Source organism: Panthera pardus, unplaced genomic scaffold (genome assembly GCF_024362965.1).
Source record: "Panthera pardus isolate Hobbes unplaced genomic scaffold, ASM2436296v1 HiC_scaffold_18, whole genome shotgun sequence".
Taxonomy (NCBI): Eukaryota; Metazoa; Chordata; class Mammalia; order Carnivora; family Felidae; genus Panthera; species Panthera pardus.
The window spans coordinates 13,496,699-13,519,207 of record NW_026526743.1 but is presented as its reverse complement, the minus strand read 5'-3'; the positions used below and the strand labels follow the sequence as shown (position 1 = coordinate 13,519,207).

Genomic DNA, 22,509 nt, shown 5'->3' with positions numbered 1-22,509 from the left:
GAGTTGGTAGAGTATTCCATGTGATGGGCATAAAATGAGTAATCTATTCTGCAAGAATTAGAGAAGTACTCAAAAAAAAATTATTGGCAATAGCTAAACTTTAAGAGACTCCTGATGCCAACTGTCACAAGGATAGGAAACAGCTGGTATTATTCTTCATACTGCTGGTGGAAATATAAAATGACACAACCACTCGGGAAAAGAATCTGGCATTTCCTTATAAAGTTAAATATACTTATATAGTCCAGCAATCCCACTTCTAGGTATCTACCCAAGAGAAATGAAAATAGATGTCCATACATACAGCTATACAAGAATGTTTATAATAGCATTATTCATCATTGCCAAAAAAGTGGAAACAACACAAATATCCCTCAATATGTGAATGAATAAACAGACTGTGGTATATCCATTCAAGGGAATACTAATCAGCAATAGAAAGGGCACAAACTACTGCTAAAATGAGATGGATGAATCTCCAAAACATTATGCTATGCAAAAGAAGCTAGACACAAAGGAACACGTATTACATGATGCCATTTAAATGAAACTCAAGAACAGGTGATAATAATGATGTTAGAATTCACCACAGGGGGTAGAATTAACTGCAAAGGTGCACAAGGGAGCGTTCTGGGCTGACTGACATGTTCAACATCTCAATTCAGGTGGTGATTACATGGATGCATACGTTTACCAAAAATCAGATTGTACACTTAAGATCTGTATGCATTTCAATCTATTTCAATTTTATCTCAAATCTTAAAAATTAAGTGAAGGAGCAGCCAATTTGTTCCATCAAGTGCAGAACCCACCACTGTACCATGTGAACTCTGTTCATGCTCTTGAGGAGCTCCTTCAGGATCCCTGTTCTGAAGAAATAGCAAAAAAGCCAAACATGGTCCGTCCAAACTCAAAGTGAGATAACAAGAGACTAAGAACAAAAAACAGACAAGAAAGTCTGGCCCATTTCCTTCTAGCCTGTAGATGTCTGAGTCACGGATACTCTGATTGTCCTCACACCTTTAGTAGCATTCACAAGCACTGATAGCAGCAAGCATCTGAGTCAGTCCCTAACTAAGGGGACCAGAAACCAAAAGCCACCCCAAGAAACCAACCAACTATGGCAGTAAGGTTACACGAATTCCACTTATGTGCATAGATTTCTGATGAGTCATTCATTCAGTAAACATTTATTGAGGATTTACTATATGTCAAGCACTAAGCCAGGTGCTAATGAGAACACGGAGATTAAAAACTAAAGCCCTTATTTGGATTTTTATTCAAACAACTCTGCTTTAAAAAAATGGGGGTGGGAAAAGGAAGAAATAAAGGAACAAAAACAGCAGAAGGAAAGAGAAGGAAAGGGAGAGAGAAAATTAGGAGATAATTACAGAAATCTGAACAGTGAATATTTTATGATATTGAAGAAGTACTCATTTTTAGTGCAATAATGGTATCGTGGTTATGTTTTTTTGTAAAGATACCTTATATTTTAGTAATATAATTGAAATCTTAATAAAATTATTTGATGTCTGAAATTTGCTTCAAAATACCCCAGTTTGAGGAGGGGAGTATAAATGAAACAATACTGGCTATGAAATAATTGCTGGAGCTGCACAATGAGTACATGTAGATACATTTTATTATTAGCTTTATTTTTGCAACTATTTGAAATTTTCCATAAAAAAAAAAGTCCCTGCTCTCCAGAAGCTCATAACACAAGGAATCAGATATTGCAACAAATACACTACTGTGTAGTTTAACAAGATTTGACAGAGTGCTATTCAAACTCCAAGGAAAGTGACTGCCCCCCTGAGATAGGCAAAAGAAATCAGAGAAGATGTCAAAGGAGCATCCTCTGCTTGACCAGAGTCTTTTAGAAAAAGTATTAGAGGCAAAAGGGCAAACCAGTGGTACAAAGGCATGCAAATGTGAAGCAGCAGAATTCCTGCGTACTCTTTGGATGACCATGTTACTTAGGAGCACATATTCTGGAGCCAGACCACCTGGAGGTCCTGCTCCTGAGGGCCTACTCTGAGACATCGGTCAAGCTACTTGTAATGTCTCTGTGCCTCAGACTCTTTACCCATAAAACAGGGATTATAACAATACATACTTCACAGGGCTATTGTCAGGAGTCAATGAGTTAGTACATGTGTAAAATGCTTAGAAGACAGTAGGCAAACAATAAATGTTAGCTGCAAGATATAAAATTAATATACAGAAATCTATTGCATTTCATTATAATAATAACAAAGTAGCAAAAAGAGAAATTAAGAAAATAATCCTATTTACAATGGCATCAAAAGGAATAAAATACCTAGGAATAAATTTAACAAAGGAGGTGAAAGACCTGTACTCTGAAAACTTTAAGACACTGATGAAAGAAACTGAAGACACAAATAATTGGAAAGATATACCACGTTCGTGAATTGGAAGAATTAATACTATTAAAATGTCTATACTGCTCAAAGCAATCTACAGATTCAATGCAATCCCTATCAAAATACCAATAGTATTTTCCATAGAACTAGAATACATAATTCTAAAATGTGTATGGAACCACAAAATACCCCAAACAGCCAAAGCAATCTTGACAAAAAAGAACAAAGCTGGAAGTATCATGATTTCAAACAATACTACAAATCTACAGTAATTAAAACAATATGCTACGTGCACAAAAATAGACACATAGATAAATGGGACGTAATAAAGAACCCAGAAATAAACCCATGTTTATATGGTCAATTAATCTACAACAAAGGAGACAAAATGGGGAAAAGACAGTCTCTTCAAAAAATAGTGCTGGGAAAACTGGACAGCTACATACAAAAGAATGAAACTGGACCACTTTCTTACACCATACACAAAAAACTCAAAATGCATTAAAGACCTAAACTTAATACCTGAAACCCTAAAACTCCTAAAAGAAAACATAGCCAGTAATCTGTTGGATATTAGCATTAGCAATATTCTTCTGGATCTGCCTCCTTGAGGCAAGGGAAACAAAAGCAAAAATAAACTGTTAGGACTACATCAAATCTTTTGCACAACAAAGGAAACCATCAACAAAATGAAAAAGCAATTTACTGAACGGGAGGAAAATGATACATCTGATAAGGGGGTAATACCCAAAATACATAAAGAACTCATACAACCCAACATCAAAACAAAAACAAGAGGCGCCTGGGTGGCGCAGTCGGTTAAGCGTCCGACTTCAGCCAGGTCACGATCTCACGGTCCGTGAGTTCGAGCCCCGCGTCAGGCTCTGGGCTGATGGCTCGGAGCCTGGAGCCTGTTTCCGATTCTGTGTCTCCTTCTCTCTCTGCCCCTCCCCCGTTCATGCTCTGTCTCTCTCTGTCCCAAAAATAAAATAAAATAAAAAAGTTGGAAAAAAAAAATTTTTATTAAAAACAAAAACAAAAACAAAAACAAAAACAAAAACAAACAAAAAAGTAACCCAATTAAAAAATAGGCAGAGGAAGGGTGCCTGGATGGTTCAGTCAGTGGAACATGCGACTCTTTTTTCTTTTCTACGTTTATTCATCTTTTTGATGAGACAGAGACAGTGTGAGTGGGGGAGGGGCAGAGAGGAGACACAGAATTTGAAGCAGGCTCCAGGTTCTGAGCTATCAGCACAGAGCCTGATGCTGGACTCAAACCCACGAACTACGAGATCATGACTTGAGCTGAAATCAGACACTTAACCCACCAAGCCACCCAGGCGCCCCTGGAACATGTGACTCTTGATCTCGGGGTCATGAGTTTCGTGAGCCCCATGTTGGGTGGAGAATTTACTTAATAAAAGAAAATAAAAAATAAAATGGGGAGAGGATCTGAATACGCATTTTCCAAAGATGGCATACATATGGCCAGGAATCACAGGAAGAGATGTTCAACATCACTAATCATCAGAAAAATGCAAATCAAAACCACCATAAGTTATCCCCTCATACCAGTCAGAATGGCTAGTATCAAAAAGACAAGAAGTAACAAGTGTTGGCAAAGATGTGGAAAAAATGGAACACGTGTACTGCTGCTGGGAATGTAAACTGGTGCCACCACTAGGGAAAACAGTATGGCGGTTACTCAAAAAATTAAAAATAGAAACACTATATGACCCAGCAATTCTGCTTCTGGGTGTTTAGCTGAAGAAAACAAAACGTGAATTCAAAACGATATATGCACCCCTATGTTTATTGCAGCATTATTTACAATAGGCAAGATACAGAAGCAAACCAAGTATCCACTGATAAATGAATGGATAGAGACAATGTGATACACACACACACACACACACACACACACACACACACACAATGGGATATTATTCAGCCATAAAAAAGAATGAAACCTTGCCAGCGTGGATGCACCTGGAGGGTATTATGCTAAGTGAAATAAGTCAGACAGAAAAAGAGAAATACCATAGGATTTCACTTATATGTAGAATCTAAACAAACAAAACAGAAATAGACTCGTAAATACAGAGAACAAACCAGTGGTTGCCAGCCAGGGGAAGTGTGGGGATGGATGGGTGAAATAGGTGGAAGTAATTAAGAAGTACAAACTTCCATTTATAAAATAAATTAAGTCACAGGGATGAAAAGCACAGCATAGGGAATACAGTCAATAACACTGTAATAAGTTTGTATGGTGACAGATGTACACTTGTAAGTGCACATTTCATAATGTATTATAATTGTCGAGTTACTATGTTATACACCTGAAACCAATATAATATTATATGCCAACTATACTTCAATTTATAAAAATGTTACTGCTAGTAATGGTAGCAGTATCCCAGTCCACAATACCACACGTTTGAAAGTCTCATCTAATTTGTACTTGTTTTTGTTAGACTGTACACTTGTAAAGTAGGGACTATATCTATTTATCTCTATATCCCCAGAATCTACCCTGAGGCCATGCCCATAATAGCCACTAATTAAGCAACTGTCCTTTCAGGCACTAGAGAAGAGACCACCAAAATCCTCTGCCTAGCCTCCCTCATTCCCCTATAGATTATATCCTCGGTTCCTATAATTCTTTGGCTTCCTTTGACTCCCTTACTTGTTCCCACCTCCTCCCTTCCTCTGCTCCAGGGATGTTCATTCACTAATGGTGATCTCTGGTCTCATCCCTGGCAGGTGTTCCAATGCTTCCTTTTGCTCTCTACCCACAGCTATATTATCTAACCAGCCTCTGCATCACTTATTCTGCAATTAATAGAAGGGTGAACGGAGGCTGTATTTCTCGACCATTGGTCTCATACCCATTTGTGAGAAGGAGAATTCTCTGGAAAAGAGAAAAGCAGGTAAGATGGTAACAAGAACACAAAGCCTTCAAACACAGCTCCCTCGTTAAGGGAATCCTGTAGGTATATTTGTACAACCAACCAAAATCTCACTGGGGTTTGGGGAGGTTCAGAAACTGCTGGGGAGAAGATGGAGGCATGATGGGCAGGAAGCTCAGCTATATGTTAATTTTTATTTTGCAAATTTCAGGGTTTATTTTCCCCCCACTAGTAAACATCTTCATTTTCTCCCCAGAGCAGAAACTCAAAGAGGAAGAGAGTATGAAAATCCTCAGAGCTGAGAAGATACAAGATCACAGGCAGCTACAGACTCGAAAATAAGAATAAGGTCAGATGCAGGCTGTTCTCAAATCACAGCTCTGTACAAAGTGCCCTCTACCCTGAGCAGCGGGGTGGGGCTGGAACATGATCCTTGTCTCCCCTAGAGGCGAACGAACTGCTGGTAAAACGTTAACTACCCAGGATGGAAGGAAATGGAGCCCTCGGAAGTACCTCTCCCTACTCATTTCTCCCCCTGAGAGGAGAACAATTCAAGGCCATATTCCCATCCCTACTATTTTATGGGTTTTTTTTTTTCATCTGAAAAAGGCTGAGGAGGGGATCACAAAGCAGAAATGGAACACTGGAGCATCTTAAGCATGCTTTGTTTAAAGGTCAAAGTCTTGTGAAACATGCCAATCTCCCTTCACTGTGTCTCTGTGTCCCTATATGAACCCAGAACTCCTCTTATTGGGGGGACTAGAGCAAGAAAGGAAAGAGGGAACTGGGAATAAATACAAGCAAATAAATACAAGCAGAGTGGGAGGCCCTTGCAATACTAGGGGTGATTATTAAGGGAAATGAAACTAGTCTTCTTGTAGGGCTCAGACTGGTTTTGAGAGCAACTCTACATAATAAATAACCAAAATAGTTTAAGTAACAACAGAAGTTTTGGAATAAATGTATAGCCACCCAGGACAACTACTTTAAGGTGCCCGTATTTATCTGGATATGATATACTAAAACTCACATGAGTCTCATAACTTTATTGTCTTAAATAGGACCAAGGAACAGTCTGACATGACCAGGAGAGTGAGGAAAAACGAAAGAGCAGGGAGAAGACAGGAGTGTATATGGTGGCAGAGATGATGGAGATGAACAAAGAAGAGCCAGAGACAGATGTCATACAAAAGGAACAGTAAGTTCTTATCATAAATACAGAGATGGAAGCAGTGATCTAATTATGGCTAAAATCAGTTCCTAGGCCAGCTTTCCCAGTTGAAGCTTTCCTGGGTGACTCCATCAGCCAGCCCTGTGTGGTCCAGGAGTATGGCAGAGTGGGAGTAGAAATGGGCAGAGACAGATATTAACTTCTCCCACTTCCGTTTAAACCCAAGAAGACCTTTATTCTCCTACACAGGAAAACTGGACTTTGCACATTCATTGGCTACTTTGTATCAGATAGAGAAATTTGATTAATGCCAATTCTTCAAAGAGTCAGCTGTAAAACTTTGCCTGTCAGTAAATAAACAAATTAAAGAGCAAGAGTTATTAGTGCTTCATGTGTTTTTGAGCTCATTGTGTAAAGCAACCTCTGTTCTTAAGAATCCTAAGTCCTGGGGTGCCTGGATGACTCAGTCAGTAGGACATCAGACTCCATATCAGGGTCATGAGTTCAAGCCCCACATTGGGTATAGCTGAGAAGGAAAAGAAGGAGGAGGGGGAGGGGGAGGGGGAAGGGGAGGAGGAGGAGAAGGAGAAGGAGGGGAAGGGGAAGAAGAAGAAGAACCATAAGTCCTCCATATGACCCAGCAATTCCACTCCCATATATATATATACCCAAGAGAAATAAAAACTACGTCCACATAAGAGTTTGTACACAAATGTTCATAAACAGCATTATTTATGCTAGCCAAAAAGGTGCAAACAACCCAAATATCCATCAACTGATGGATGGATAAACAAAATGGGGCATGCAATGGATATCATTTGGCAATAAAAAGAAATAAAATACTGATAAATGATACGACATGGATGAATCTTAAAAACATCATGCTAAGTGAAAGAAGCCAGTCACAAATACCACAGATTGTATGATTTTATTTATATGAAATATCCTGAATGGTCAAATTCATAGAGACAAAAAGTAGATTACTGGTTTCCAGTGGAGGAGAGAGGAGATGGAGATGAGGAGCACTGCTAATGGGTATAGGGTTTCTTGTTGGCGTGATGAAAATGCTCAAAATTGACTGTGGTGATGGTTGTTCTACAATTCTGTGAACTCACTAAAAATCATTGAATTATACACTTAAAAAAAATGTTTTTTTAATGTTTATTTTTGAGAGAGAGAGACAGAGCATGAGTGGAGGCGGGGCAGAGAGAGAGGGAGACACAGACTCTGAAGCAGGCTCCAGCCTCTGAGCTGTCAGCACAGAGCCCGATGTGGGACTCAAACTAGTGAACCATGAGATCGTGACCTGAGCCGAAGTCAGATGCTTAACCGACTGGGCCAACCAGGAGCCCTGAATTATATACTTTAAATGGATGAATTGTATCTCAATAAAGCTTTTCTTCAAAAAAAAAAATCTAAAGGTCTGGAATTGGACTATGTCAGCTAGCTGGAGTCTAGGTTTAACTATACTATCCCATAAGCCCATTAAGACCCATAGCCAGCCAGTAACTCTGCAAAAATCCAAACTTTTGCTTTAATTAAAACAAAACAAAACAGGGATGCGTGGCTGGCTCAGTCAGTAGAGCGTTATGAATCTTGATCTCGGGATCATGTATTCAAGCCCCATGTTGGGCATGGAGTCTACTTAAAAATATAATAAACAAAGAAACAAACAAACAAAACAAAAACTGACATTAAGGCCTTGGACCTCATTTGTGCTCTCTCCCTGTGAGCTCTATATGACTTGTTCAACTGATTTAATAAGAAACATGTCCAAAGTAATTATGGAAATCATTCAATGATATCACAAATATTTATTGAACATCTATTATGTGAAAGGTACTATTCGAGGGCCTGGGAGTCTAACACGTCATCCCTGCCTACAAGATGCTTACCGTACATTCACCAGTCTCAAGAGAGCATGGTAAGTGGTACAAAAGGGGTAAGTGCTGGGGACGTTAGGGGCATAATCCCAGGTTGGTGTGTTAGTGTAGTAGATTACAGAAGTAAGGTATAAACCAAAGCCTGAAAGCTAACTAAAACTGATATGAAAATAAAGAGGCGTGACAGGAGTGTTCTAGGCAGAGAGAATAAGTACAAAGGCCCAAACTCATAGAAAGCAGGGAATTTCAGGAATTAAAGTAGTTTGGTGTGGCTGAGGCATAATGTGCAAGAACTGGGGAGGGGTGGAGGGCAGGACTGGGACAGTGGAAGCTGAAGAATACTGAGGTCTTTTACATTTGTAACGTGACAAAAAACTGGGGAGCCTTGCTGAAGAGATCAAAGTGCAGCCTGAGAGCTGCTTTAGAGAAGGATGGAAGGAATTTAATTATGGAAAAGGATATGATCAGAACTTTGTTTGGCAAGGGCCACTTCAGCTGCACTGTGGACGGCAAATGGGAGGGGGCACGGAATTAATAGGCTGGAGCAAGGAAGGGGGTCAGAGAGAAGATGTAGCAGGAATCCAGAGGAGATGATGGTGGCCTGATTTAGTAGCATGAATCAGGTTGGAGAAGAGGGGACAGGTTAGAGAGTTACATAGGAGTTGGCATTGTCATGACCCCAGACTGACCAGATGAGGGAATGCCAAAGGGAAGGAGAACAGTGGCAGGTTTGTGGCACAGATCACTGTGGGCTACGAGCCCACATATATTATTCTAATAAGAATTATAATAATAACTATTATTATTTTTAAAGAACCAGGTTTGGAGGTAAGGTAAGTTCAGTATGGGACATGTTGCACATTCAAAAGCAGATACCCAACAGACAGTAGAGATCTACAACTCAAGAGTGATGGATTATAACTGAAGTCACAGACAGGAAGGCATAGAATAGGTCAGAACTCTAGAGACCAGTGACATTTATGGCATGAACAGATCAGAAGAGGTGGCAAAGAGAACTGAAGAGGAATGGTCAGATTGGTGGGGAACCAACAGAGTGAGGGCCATGGCAGCAGTTTGAGTGAAGTAGTGGCCAAGAGTGGCACCTGCTCTGTGACATTAGGTAAAACAAAGGTGCGAAGCACAAGGGAGCGGGGGCAGGGCGGGGCGGGGTGGGGGTGGGGGATCAACTCTCCAATGCTGAGGAGTGGATGGGAGATAAACAAATGGAGATACTGGCTAAAAACAAGTCCCTTTTTTTAAAAAAAATATTTACTTATTTTTGAGACAGAGAGAAACAGAGTGTGAGTGTGGGAGTAACTGAGAGAGAGGGAGACACGGAATCCGAAGCAAGCTTCAGGCTCTGAGCTGTCAGCACAGAGCCCGACGTGGTGCTCAAACTCGCGAACTGTGAGATCATGACCTGAGCCGACGTCAGACTCAACTGACTGAGCCACCCAGGCGCTCTGAAAACAAGTCTTTTTTTTTTTTTTTAAGTAGGCTCTGAGATCAAGAGTCAGACACTTAAGCTACCGAGCCACCCAGACAACCCTGAAAACGACTCTTTTAAGAAGTTTGTCTATACAAAGGAAGACAGTGATAGAGTGGAAGTCAGCAAGAGGAATAGGGTTCAAAAAAAAGAATTTTTTTTAACATGAGAAAGATCTAAATATATTTAAACATGGAAATAGATGCAAGGAGTTTGTAGTTTCATATTATAATCATGATCTTTCCCCTAAATCCTCCCCCTCCTTCTCACAGGAAACCTGCAGGGAAGATCTTACAATATGCTAGGTGCTAAGTATTTTAAGCCAGAGCAGTTTCAGTGCAGATCTGACTAACCAACATCCTTGAAAACAGGGTACCTCTAATGCCTCCGCTGACATCTGCTCTCCTGCCAGCTCTTTAGCTCTTTATTTATAGCCACACATAATATAAGACTTCTGATTTTCTCATCATCTTTAAAAGTCTAATTCTTCTAAAAATTTTTAATGTTTATTTATTTTTGAGAGGGAGACACACAGAGAGCGAGCAGGGGAGGGGCAGAGAGAGAAAGAGGAAGACACAGAATCCCAAGCAGGTTCCAGGCTCTGAGCTGTCAGCACAGAGCCAGATGTGGGGCTTGAACCCACGAGCCATGAGATCATGACCTGAGCCCAAATCGGACACAACCAACTAAGCCACCCAGGCGCCCCAGTCTATATTCTTCTAAAATGGGCTTTTCAAAACCATAAGTATTTGCTAACTTATAAAGATCCATCAGAGACATGCACATGGTTGCCCCCTCCCTCTTTTCTTGTGTCAGCAGCAGAATCTCCACTGCTATTTCTGTGGGAGTGCTTATTTGTTATTGTTTTGGGAGAAGCTGTGGTTTCAGAAATGGAAAAGAGAAGAATCTGTCAAAGCAGCAAGGGCATAGGAGGTGCCTACCCTCGGACTGAAGGTCAGGAGGGCTGTTCTGCCTGCCCACTAGGCAATTACTCAAAATGTCATCCCCACTCTGCCTACAAACCTCACCCCATTTTTTTAAACTACTTGATATTTCATCCAAGTCATTTAGCAAATAACTCTGAGAAGGTTAGAGAGCTTTCAGCTACACATGCATCACTTGAATAGCAGGCTGCTTCCCCCCCGCCCCCCGCCGCCCCGACCAACCTCAGACCTACGACACTGAGTTGGGGCTTTGATGGGGTGAGGTTGGCAAGAGGACTCAAAAGCAAGGAAAATGTGGGCCTTGAGTGAAGGACAGGGTGGGCGTTGGTCAGGTACTACAGTGGAGGGCTGATGGAAGCGTCCAAGTCCTATGAGCCTGAAATCTTGGAAAAGGAAGAAGAGTTTAGATGAGAAGCATCTGGGAGATGAAAAGGTATCAAAGGGTAAGCATCATTTTAAAAGCATGTCTCATGTTAATCCAATTCCAGGAAAGGTAGATCAAACTCTTTTCCTTTCTCTAGAATATTTCTAAAATCCAGGACTTAAGTGTATTAGTCAGGGTTCTCCAGAAAAACAGAACCAATAGGATGGATATATCTAGATACAGAGGTTAGACAGAAAGAAAGACAGATTGACATAAAGAAAGAGATTTATAAGGAATTGGCTCACTTGATTAAAGAGGCTGACAAGTCCCCAAATCTGTGGGCTAAGTCACTAAGCTGGCGACCAGGGGAGCCAAAAATGTAGTTCTAATCCAAAGGCCAGGAGGCTCCAGACTCAAGAGCCAAAATTTCAGTTCAAGTCTGAAGGCAGGAAAAAGCTGATGTCCCAGGCAGTAAGGAGGAATTCTCTCTTACTCAGAGAAGGGTCAACCTTTTTGTTCTATTCAAGCCATCAACTGATCGGATGAGGTCTACCCACATTAGGGAAGACAACTTGCTTTACTCAGTCTACCAATTTAAATGTTAATCTCGGGGCGCCTGGGTGGCGCAGTCGGTTAAGCGTCCGACTTCAGCCAGGTCACAATCTCGCGGTCCGTGAGTTCGAGCCCCGCATCAGGCTCTGGGCTGATGGCTCGGAGCCTGGAGCCTGTTTCCGATTCTGTGTCTCCCTCTCTCTCTGCCCCTCCCCCGTTCATGCTCTGTCTCTCTCTGTCCCAAAAATAAATTAAAAAAAATAAAATAAAAATAAATGTTAATCTCATAGGAGCACTTGGGTGGCTCAGTCCATTAAGTGTCCCACTGGGCTCAGGTCGTGATCTCGTGGTTTGTAGGTTAGAGCCCCACGTTGGGCACTGCGGTGACAGCTCAGAGCCTGGAGCCTGCTTTAGATTCTGTGTCTCCCTCTCTCTCTGCCCCTCCCCGACTTGTGCTCTCTCAAAATAAATAAATATTAAAAAAAATTTTTTTTGACAAAAATAAATGTGAATCTCATATAAAAACTCCCTTATAAAAACACCCTCACAAAAACACCCAGAGTGATGTTTGACCAAATGTTTGACCAAATATCTGGGCACCCCATGGCCCAGTCAAGTTGACACATAAAATTAACCATCACACTAAGCTAGTAATACAGTTCTGTCACATGGTTCAGTCAACATTTACAAGACCCTCTGCTATGAAATATGCATAGCTAAATCAGATCCCTTCCTCCTAATGGGAATAAGATTGATAACCCATATATAATTATTGTAATAGCATTAAGTACCATGAAGGGGTCTAAAAGCCAAAAACATTCAGGATCGGGAGAGACTATTTCTTCCATAGGGTTTCAGGGAAAGAGTGTAGCATTTCAGCAGGGAATTGAAGGATGATGATAATGGCATAAAAGAGGAGGGGATTCCTAATGAAGAAAAGAAACAAAAAAACAATCAGGAAAACATGGTGAGTCATCTAGTTTAACTGTATTTTAAAGTGTATGAGGAGAAACCAAAGCAATCTGTATAACGGGAGGTGGTAAAGAGAACCCAGAGCTTCCCAATCTTCCCAGCAGAACTTTCGAAGAACCTACACCCTTTGGCCAGAATCTTTCTGAACTGTTTCAGTTCAGCTTTTAAATATTTCTGGGAAGTAACTTACTTCCCCTTCTGCTAACTCCTCCCATCTCCTCGAGTTCCTCGCCTCCAGTCTTCAGTATGCCCGGTTACCCATTAGGCTACAGGTTTAAAAGGCTTTTTGGAGTACCTGGGTGGCTCAGTCGGTTAAGCATCCCGACTCTTGGCTTTGGCTCAGGTCGTGATCTCACAGTTTGTGAGTTCAAGCCCTGCGTTGGACTCTGCACTCTGTTCCTGAGTTTGAGGCTTGGGTTGTGCCGACAGTGCAGACCCTGCCTGGGATTCTCTCTCCTTCTCTCTGCCCCTCCCCCACTTATGCTCACCCCCCCTTCCCAAAATAAATAAACTTTAAAAAAATCTAAAAGGCTTTTGAGGAGGAATCAGAACCTAATCAACATTTATTAACATGTTTCATAAAATACATTTCAAGTCCAAAACAATGAATCTCAAATTCATGGAACAAATATCTACCATCACCTACTATCACCTACTACTATCATCTGTCATGCCCTGTGATAAGTCCTGGGGATATAAAAATATGTTTCCTGCCCTAAAGTAACTCACTGTCCGCTTTAATGTTTTTTTTTTTTTAATTTTTTTTTTCAACGTTTTTTATTTATTTTTGGGACAGAGAGAGACAGAGCATGAACGGGGGAGGGGCAGAGAGAGAGGGAGACACAGAATTGGAAACAGGCTCCAGGCTCCGAGCCATCAGCCCAGAGCCTGACGCGGGGCTCGAACTCATGGACCGCGAGATCGTGACCTGGCTGAAGTCGGACGCTTAACCGACTGCGCCACCCAGGCGCCCCTAATGTTTTTTATTTTTGAAAGAGGGAGACAGACAGAGCATGAGCAGGGGAGGGGCAGAGAGAGAGGGAGACTTAGAACCCGAAGTAGGCTCCAGGCTCTGAGCTATCAGCTCAAACTTGTGAACCATGAGATTAGGACCTGGGCTGAGGTCAGACGCTCAACCGACTGAGTCACCCCGGCACCCCTCTCTCTCACTGTTCACTTTAGAACAAAGACTCATCAGAAGATGGAGAATGTCTTTGGAGACATCTTGAGAAGGGCCATGCGAAAGATATCTTCAAAGTCAGTTCTAACCCAGAAAGCAATTTTGCCTGGTTTGTGACCACAGGAAGAAGGGTACCCACCCTATCTTCAAATTAGTGCTCAGGAGCTGCCAGCACAAGTCACAGTGGTGGAGCCAACCAATGTGCACCGAGCACCTCCAAGTGTCAGGTGTTGTATTAGGCTTGTGAGATACAAAGAGGAGTAAGAAGTATTTCTGAAGTACTTCCTGTTAACCAGGTGCTATGGCAGGTACTGGAAACACAGTCCCTCAAGATGGGAAGGAGTATCCTAGAGATACTCTAGGATGAGAAGCAGGAAGCAGCAATCACCTAGCTTACCCATCCTGTTCCCTGAATTGCCCTGGTTCATCTTCCTCCAACACTTTGATTCAACTTGTTCTCCACTTTGATAGTCAAAGTGATCTCCCTAAAATACAAATCTGATCATGTCAATGCCCGTACCATTACCTTGGGCATTGGGGATAAAATCCAAACTTCTTTACCTAGTATGCCAGGCTCTTCATAATGTTCCCCTGCTTATTTCTAACCACTGTCCCTCTGTACTCCCTGTTATAATATACTCAACCACTTACAGTTCCCTGAATATACAGGTAGCCCTCACACCACTGACTTTGTACACACTATTCCCTCTGCCTGGGAGGCTCTTTCCTCAATTTTTATTCCTCCTTTAGAATGTTGTTCTTGAAAAGAGAAAAAGGGAAAAAAGCCTTGTCTGACTGATCTCAACACCTCCACCCTCATTCCAGATGAATTATGAGACCCTCCTCCTCTGTACTCCTATAATACTCAATCTGTCCCTGAGTCATGACATTTGTCATCCTGCTCTGTAATTGTCTGTTTATTTGACTATCTCATAAGACCATGAGCCCTTTAAGGACCACTAAAATCCTTATATTTTATTCCCATTAGATGCCCAATATAATGCTTAGCATCTAGTAGTCATTCAGGAGACTAAATACCTCTTAAGAGATTGAATGAATGAATGAATGAATGAATTAATTAATTAATTAAAAAAAATGTCAAGCATTTACTGGAATCTGTGTGTGAGACACATGTTAAAACCTACAATTTAATGAATATTTATTGGGTACCTATAATGTAAATAGTTTCTTGACAGGTACTTTAATAAAAGTCCGAAACAAAGACACAGTTTCTAACCTTAAGTTGCTTTCAGAGGAGTGAGAAAAGTTAAATATGTACTCAGATAAAGAATAGGGCATACTAACAGTGCAATCATGCTACTAAAGTCATCAAAAGGGCAATGGATGTCCATGGCCACCAACACATTGTTTTCCAGAATTGTTCTTACAACAACCCTAGTTAGACTGGCTAGGTAAGAATGAACCTTTTCTACTTAGTTCAACCAAGACTAAGTTTTCAGACGAACGAACAATAGGAACAAAGAAAGAAAAAACACAAAGGAATTTTTTTATTTTAAAGACAGACATTTTCAGTCAAGGATAGCCAGAGCCTAATAAGGAATTCTCAGTGGATACCACCTGCTGACATCTAAACTTCCTTGGACATCAAATCCAACTCATCAGGCCCCTAACTGGCTCACCAAGGATTTGGCCTGACTTAGTTTTCACTCCCTTTCAGGAAACCTTGGGTGGCACTTGCTGTGTTTAAGCTGACAAGTCCAGATCCCTGGGGAAGGAGCCCTTCCTTCCCTTTCTGCCGCTTCAGGCTCCTCTCCTGAACTTAAGCCTGGCCTGAGCTTCAAGGTGGCCACCTCCTTTGCCCTACCTAGAGATCATTCTAATTTTGAGACCCTAGAATTTCTCCCGAAATTCTGCCTGAAACTCACCTTTCTCTGTCTTCTTTTATTTTCTTATTTTAAAGTTTATTTATTTATTTTGAGAGAGACAGAGACAGCATGAGTGGGGGAGGGGCAGACAGAGGGAGAGAAGAATCCCAAATAGATTCTCAGTGTAGATCTGGACACGGGGCTCATAAGATCATGACCTGAACCTAAATCAAGAGTCAGATGCTTAGCGGAGTGAGCCACCCTGGTGACCCTCTGTCTTTTTTTAAAATCCCATCTGGAATATCTGCCTCAGCCTGACCTTTGTCAAGGATGGTTTTACCCTTTAGGGTATCCAGCTGGTTTCCTCTCCTTCCGCTGAACTTATGCTACTTGGCCTCAACTCAGATATTTCCTGGAATGCCCCTCCACCTTCCTCCCAACCTTTGCAGGTTTGCCCAGTTCACTTGTTCAGGAAGCCTTCCCTGAGCGGCGTAGTCCACAGGGCAGCTCTCCTACATATGAACTCCAAAAGCTCTGTTTGCTACACTCAGTGCTCTGTGTTTCATTACGTGCAGTCCCAACTCTGATTTATATGTTTACCTGTCTTATTACCTCTGACCACACCCAAACTGTAATCTTCTTAAAGGAAGGAACTGTATTTTATATTTCCCTCCTCCCCCAACTGCACCTACCCACGACTGAGAACAGTTACTGAGCACCTACAGTTATGTAAGTTACCGTTCTGGTGCTTTATGTATGTTATTTCACTTGATCCTCACAATTTTCTCACACATGAGAAAACTGAGGGTCAGAGAACATGAATAAAAGGCCAAGGCTACACAACTAAAAAGTGGCAGAGCCATGAAGGGAATCCAGGTCCCCCAGCCCCCAAAGCCTTGTGGCTTCCAAACCCAGCTGGCACCCGCGCGGGGCAGGCGTTGCTGACCAAGCTGTTCCCAGGCCCAGGCGGAGAGCCAAGGTATACAACCCAAGACAGCAGAGCCAGCTTGATACCTCCCTCCTCCAAAGCCCACATCTGGGTCTCCCTGGGTCCCTGCAGGGTCTCCCTGGCTTCCGGCACTAACACTCCACCCTGTGCCAATTCAGGCAATAGCCCCACTCTGTTCCACAGGTGGCTTACTGGAAGCCCTGATCAAATGCATAAGATGTCAGGAAATGAAAAGTCAAACTCCTCTGAAGCAGATTCAGAGAAGTGATCCCTGAGCACTGGCTTGCTGGGAGGGAGCCCCTCCCTATGGCCATCCAGTTTCAGCTCTTGTGTTTTCCTTTTGGGGCCTGTCAGGCAACTTTGGGATTACAGGAACAAGACTTTTGCCAATAAGCCCTGTCTAAAAGAGACAGGTTGGGGGGACGCCTGGGTGGTTCACTTGGTTAAGAGTACTCTTGAGTCTCTCTCTGCCCCTCCCCGCCTAGCTCGCTCCCGCATGCGCATGCTCCCTCAAAATAAATAAACATTAATTAATTAATTAATTAATTAATTAAAAAGATAGGCTGGAAGAAACCCTGACACTGTGTAAACCCCAGGTCAGCAGGAACTCCTGTCTCTTCTCCTGCCTCACCCTGACCCAGGGCCACACCTTCCACATGCCCACATGGAAGGAGGCTTCTCCACTTTGGTAGTAACAGGTACCATTTACTGAGTGCCTATTATGTGCCAAGCACTATACTCAGTGCTTTAAATGTTTATCTCAATGAATTGGTTTTTTTAACATGGATTTCTTGGGGCATCTGGGTGGCTAAGTTGGTTAAGCATCCGACTTTGGCTCAGGTAATGATCTCCCGATTCATAAGTTCGAGCCCCGAGTTGGGCTCTGCACTGATGGCTGACAGCTCAGAACCTGAAGGCTGCTTCACATTCTGTGTCTCCCTCTCTTTCTCTGTCTCTCCCCAGCTTGTGCTCTCTCTCTCTCTCTCTCTGTGTGTGTCTCTCTCTCTCAAAAATAAGTAGGTAAACATTTTTTTAAAACATGGATTTCTTCAATTTTTAATTTTTTTTATTTTTGAGAAAGAGAACATGTGTGTGCACACGTGAGTGGGGGATGGGCAGAGGGAGAGAGAAAGAGAGAGAGAGGGAGAAAGAGAGAGAATCCCAAGCAGGCTCCATGCTCAGCACAGAGCCCAATGTGGGGCTCGATCCCACAATCCTGGGATCATGACCTGAGCCAAAATCAAGAGTCAGATGCTCAACCGACTGAGTCACCCAGGCGCCCTAATCTCAATGAATTCTTATTAACATTCTGTGAATACAAGGTCTAGTGCTGTAGTTGAGGACACAAACTCTGGGGTCAAACTGTCCAAGTTCAGAATCCCAGCTCCACCACTTACACATTGCATGGACTTGGTCCTGCTACTTAACTTCTCTGTGCCTCAATTTCCTCATCTGAAAAATGACAACTACACCAGCACTTAATTCCTAGAAATGTATAAGGATTAAATGAATTAATAACTGTAAGATGCTCAATAAATTTTACTGTTATAATAACTATTATGGTAGGCATCATCTCCTTTTGACAGGTGTAGCAACTGAGTGTTAAGAGAGCATAAATCACTTGCCAAGGTTCTTTGCCAAGGTCAAAGAACAAAGCATGAACTTAAATCCAGATCTGGTCTATCTGACTCCAAAGGCACATGTACATCTAAGAAATCCCAGTGCTTGAAGCCTCTCTCACAGAGAGTAGCTGGGATGATGAAAGAGCTACACAAGGACCCAGGCTAGAACTAAGTTCCCAGGGCCCCATTGGGTTGCCCAGAGGCAACCCCAAGAATGTAGGGTCTGGAATCAGCCTAATTACCAGCCTAATGACCTCAGCCTAATGACCTCAGGCTGAAATGAATATATGAAAGGCAATATTGAAGAGGCAAAAGTCACAAGAGGACATCACAAAGCCTTAGCAAAATGGTTTTTCCAGGGAGGGGAAGTCCTACCCAAGTTCACTTGGTGCCTTGCTAGGGTAGAGGGGATCCAAACTTAGTGTGAGAGTCTCAGAAAAAGTTTTGGCACCAATCAGTCCGAGCATTTTTGCACCCTGTTCTCTCTACCCCATGCTTTGCTACCACTAACCTCCTGGTCTGAATGGAGTGAAGTAATAGTAGTTCCCAAAGATAATTCTGCAGGACCTCAAATTGCCCTTCCTTCTCACTGATGATGTTCTTAGAAGTAGCTAACAAATCTTGTTTCCAGGGCCCCAACGCACAGACACTCATGCCCATCTCTGGGAATGCTTGAGGGCATGCTCTCGTGTCATGAGGAGCTGAGAGACAGGTGAGGGACCATCAGAGTTGCCATCCCCACCACCTTGCCCATCACAGGATTTCCGAAGGAGACATTTCCTACTTCCCATAGTCACTATGTCCTGAAAAGGAGAGTCAGACACTGCAAGGAGCTAGGCTCCTGCCCCTCTCTCCTGCATCAGCCATTTCCAGGATCAGCCTTGCTTGTCCGGTTCTGAGAGAGCTCTCAAAAGCTGCCTAGTAAGAGAGTTGGGTACTGAGGGAATTGGGCCCAGAGAGCCTTGTCCAAGAAAAGACCAACAATTAATAATCGGAACAGGGAGTGAATTTCATTTATCCTTGAAAATTCAGCACCTTACAGTTGGTAGTTAGGTGACAGTATCAGTGAAATTAAATTGTTGTTAAAGGTCAGAATGCCGAGGGGCGCCTGGGTGGCTCAGTCAGTTGAGCGTCCAACTTCAGCTCAGGTCACGATCTCGCGGTCCATGAGTTCGAGCCCCGCGTCGGGCTCTGGGCTGATGGCTCAGAGCCTGGAGCCTGCTTCCGATTCTGTGTCTCCCTCTCTCTCTGCCCCTCCCCTGTTCATGCTGTGTCTCTCTCTGTCTCAAAAATAAATAAACGTTAAAAAAAAAAATTAAAAAAAAAAAACGGTCAGAATGCCTAAATATTGGTTAGAAACAAGCCCCAAACTTGACCTGTTTCCTGTTTGCCAACTTGTCTCTAATTGTCCCAGGACAGGATAACACCTCTGTCATAGAAGCGCTCCGATCCTCTGGATCCTGCTCACAAATCCAAGGGTGGTGATAGCTAAATAGTCAACATCCAATTTCTGAGAACTGACCTCGATTGCTCAGGAAGGTCTGATGTTTCATCCTCCACTTCCTCACACCCTTACCCATTACACATCAATAATAAAACAAAGTGAATTTCAGACCAGATTAAGGAAATTTCTAACATCTTTTTAATCAGCACTCTGACAACACATTACCACCACATTGCATTAAAAAGCAGAAACAGAGAGCAAACCAGTTCCTAAATCACTTCCTCTCGGCAACAATCACCTTGACCCCACACTCTGATCCGCATGCACACACAAGGCACTTGTAACACACACGTGCACTTTAAACTAAATGGCAGTGACACACAAGCCATTAGCATGCCACACACAATTCACAGAAGTGTGCCGTGGGCCCCCAGGCAATATTAAGAATATAACCCCACCCACCCCTCACTGCAGAGGAGCACTGGGAGCTAAAGCATGCACATGCATCTCTGTGCCCTGTGTGTTCTGTCAGGTTCTGCAGGGAAAGAAGAAAACATGAAGCGGGGACCCTGATGGCTATGAAAACAATTTCCTGCTATTTGTTTCAGGGAACCACAGGCAGGAAAGAACCGGGAAAGTTATCTAAACAATCAGCCCACTATGGAAACTGAATGTGATGCTCACGGGAAAGCTGTGGAAGAGGTGGGAGAACAGGAAGGGAAGTCATATCAAACCAAAACATGAGAATTCTGTGCAACGGTAAGGAACCCCCCAACTAGGCCCTCCTTCCCCAGGGCAGAGGGGGGCTCCTGACTCCAAAGGTTGTCCTTACCACACCCACAGTGGACATCTTGGGGCTACTGAAATAATTCTCAACCTGCTCATTGGGAGAAGGCAGGCACATGAGACAGAAGAAGCTTTCAGGGCTCTGCCACACCCGCCCTGCCTCCCAGCTGCTAATCACAGCATCAGACCTGAGGACAAGAAGGAAGGTAAAAGACTATATCAGCCAAATTCAACTCCAGATAAGAAAACCCACGTCCAGGGTAGGGGAGTGACTTTCTCAAGGAGTACTCAGCTCACACAGAACCAGCTCTCCTCACTTCTGGCTCAGGGCTCTCCCCTGACCTCTGGATCTCCTTGAGGCCACGATGTGGGAATATCTCCCAAAAGTGAACTGTATAAAACTCCCTTGTCCTCACTCAAGGTAGGGGTATTAACTGGATCAGCCCTCCAAACTCATTAGTGGATGAGAGGAAGAATGGTATTTCCTCCTGTTTATCTACACTGCCTGGCTTGGAGCCCTTAGGGAGATCAACCCTCCACTTCAAAAAAACCCACTGCTATGGGTGACGGGGTCTCTACCCCACATCCCAGGCTGCAGCCCCACTGTCTGCACCCTCACAGGGTGAAGCAGCTAAGCTTCATGGAAAGCTCTACCTTCGGTGCAACTGCCCCTCTCAGGGCACAGCCCCCTACAGAGCCCTGAACCCCTCCCTTGTTTCCCATACTCCCCCAGTCTCACCCCAGAGGACAGACAAGAGAAGTGAAACCCACCCTGAGGGCAGAGAAGCAAATGAAGGGTGAAAGGAAAGTGTGAATAAAGGATGCTGCTTCAAAATGCCTCCCTATCATAAATGTCAGCGTGATTTCATCCATTCCCGGAATGGAATGTACCCTTCCAACAGCCCAGAGAAAGAAAGCAAGCTTAGGCTACATTGTCGATGCACAGGGGGATGACAACCAAACTGTGGGTGACCACTGCTTTCCAGAATCCACACATCCGGCCCCCACTATCAGTGTTTGAGAAACTCTGCTTTTGCCAAAAAACTGCTAGAACTGATCCATGAATTCAGCAAAGCCACAGGATATAAAATCAATGCACAGAAACTGGTTGCATTCCTACACACCAATAATGAAGCAACAGAGAGAGAAATCAAGGAATCGATCCCATTTACTATTGTATCAAAAAACCATAAAATACCTAGGAATAAACATAATCAAAGGGGTGAAAAATCTATACACTGAAAACTATAGAAAGCTTATGAAACAAACTGAAGAAAACACACACAAAAAAAGGAAAAATATTCCATGCTCCTGGATTGGAAGAACAAACATTGTTAAAATGTCAATACTACCTAAGGCAATCTACATATTCAGTGCAATCCCTGTCAAAATAACACCATCATTCTTCACAGAGCTAGAACAAACAACCCTAAAATTTGTATGGAACCAGAAAAGATTCCAAATAGCGAAAGCAATCTTGAAAAAGAAAACGGGAGTCATTACAATCCCAGACTTCAAGATGTATTAAAAAGCTGTAATCATTACGAGTATGGTACTGGCACAAAAACAGACACTCAGATCAATGGAACAGAATAGAAAACCAAGAAATGGGCCCACAAATGTATGGCCAACTAATCTTTGACAAAGCAGGAAATATCCAATGGAATAAAGACAGTCTCTTCAGCAAATGGTGCTGGGAAAACTGGACAGCGACATGCAGAAGAATGAACCTGGACCACTTTCTTACACCATATACAAAAATAAACTCAAAATGGATGAAAGACCTAAATGTAAGACAGGAAGCCATCAAAATCCTCGAGAAGAAAGCAGGCAAAAACCTCTTTGACCTCGGCCACAACAACTTCTTATTCAACACGTCTCCAGAGACAAGGGAAACAAAAACAAAAATGAACTATTGGGACCTCATCACAATAAAAACTTCAGCACAGAGAAGGAAACAACCAGCAAAACTAAGAAGCAACCGATGGGATGGGAGAAGATATTTGCAAAGGACATATCAGATAAAGGGTTAGTATC

General features: G+C 42.7%; 2 long non-coding RNA genes across 2 annotated transcripts in view; one reads left to right on the top strand and one right to left on the bottom strand.

Annotated features, from left to right (window-relative positions):
• LOC109257956 (uncharacterized) overlaps positions 1-22,509 on the bottom strand; it is an 86,477-nt gene that overhangs the window by 28,821 nt on the left and 35,147 nt on the right. The gene's annotated exons all lie outside the window — the stretch shown is intronic.
• Positions 4,550-6,855, top strand: LOC109257955 (uncharacterized). Its single transcript, XR_002076150.2, has 3 exons — positions 4,550-5,314; positions 5,550-5,642; positions 6,355-6,855. It is a non-coding gene; the product is annotated as an uncharacterized LOC109257955 (long non-coding RNA).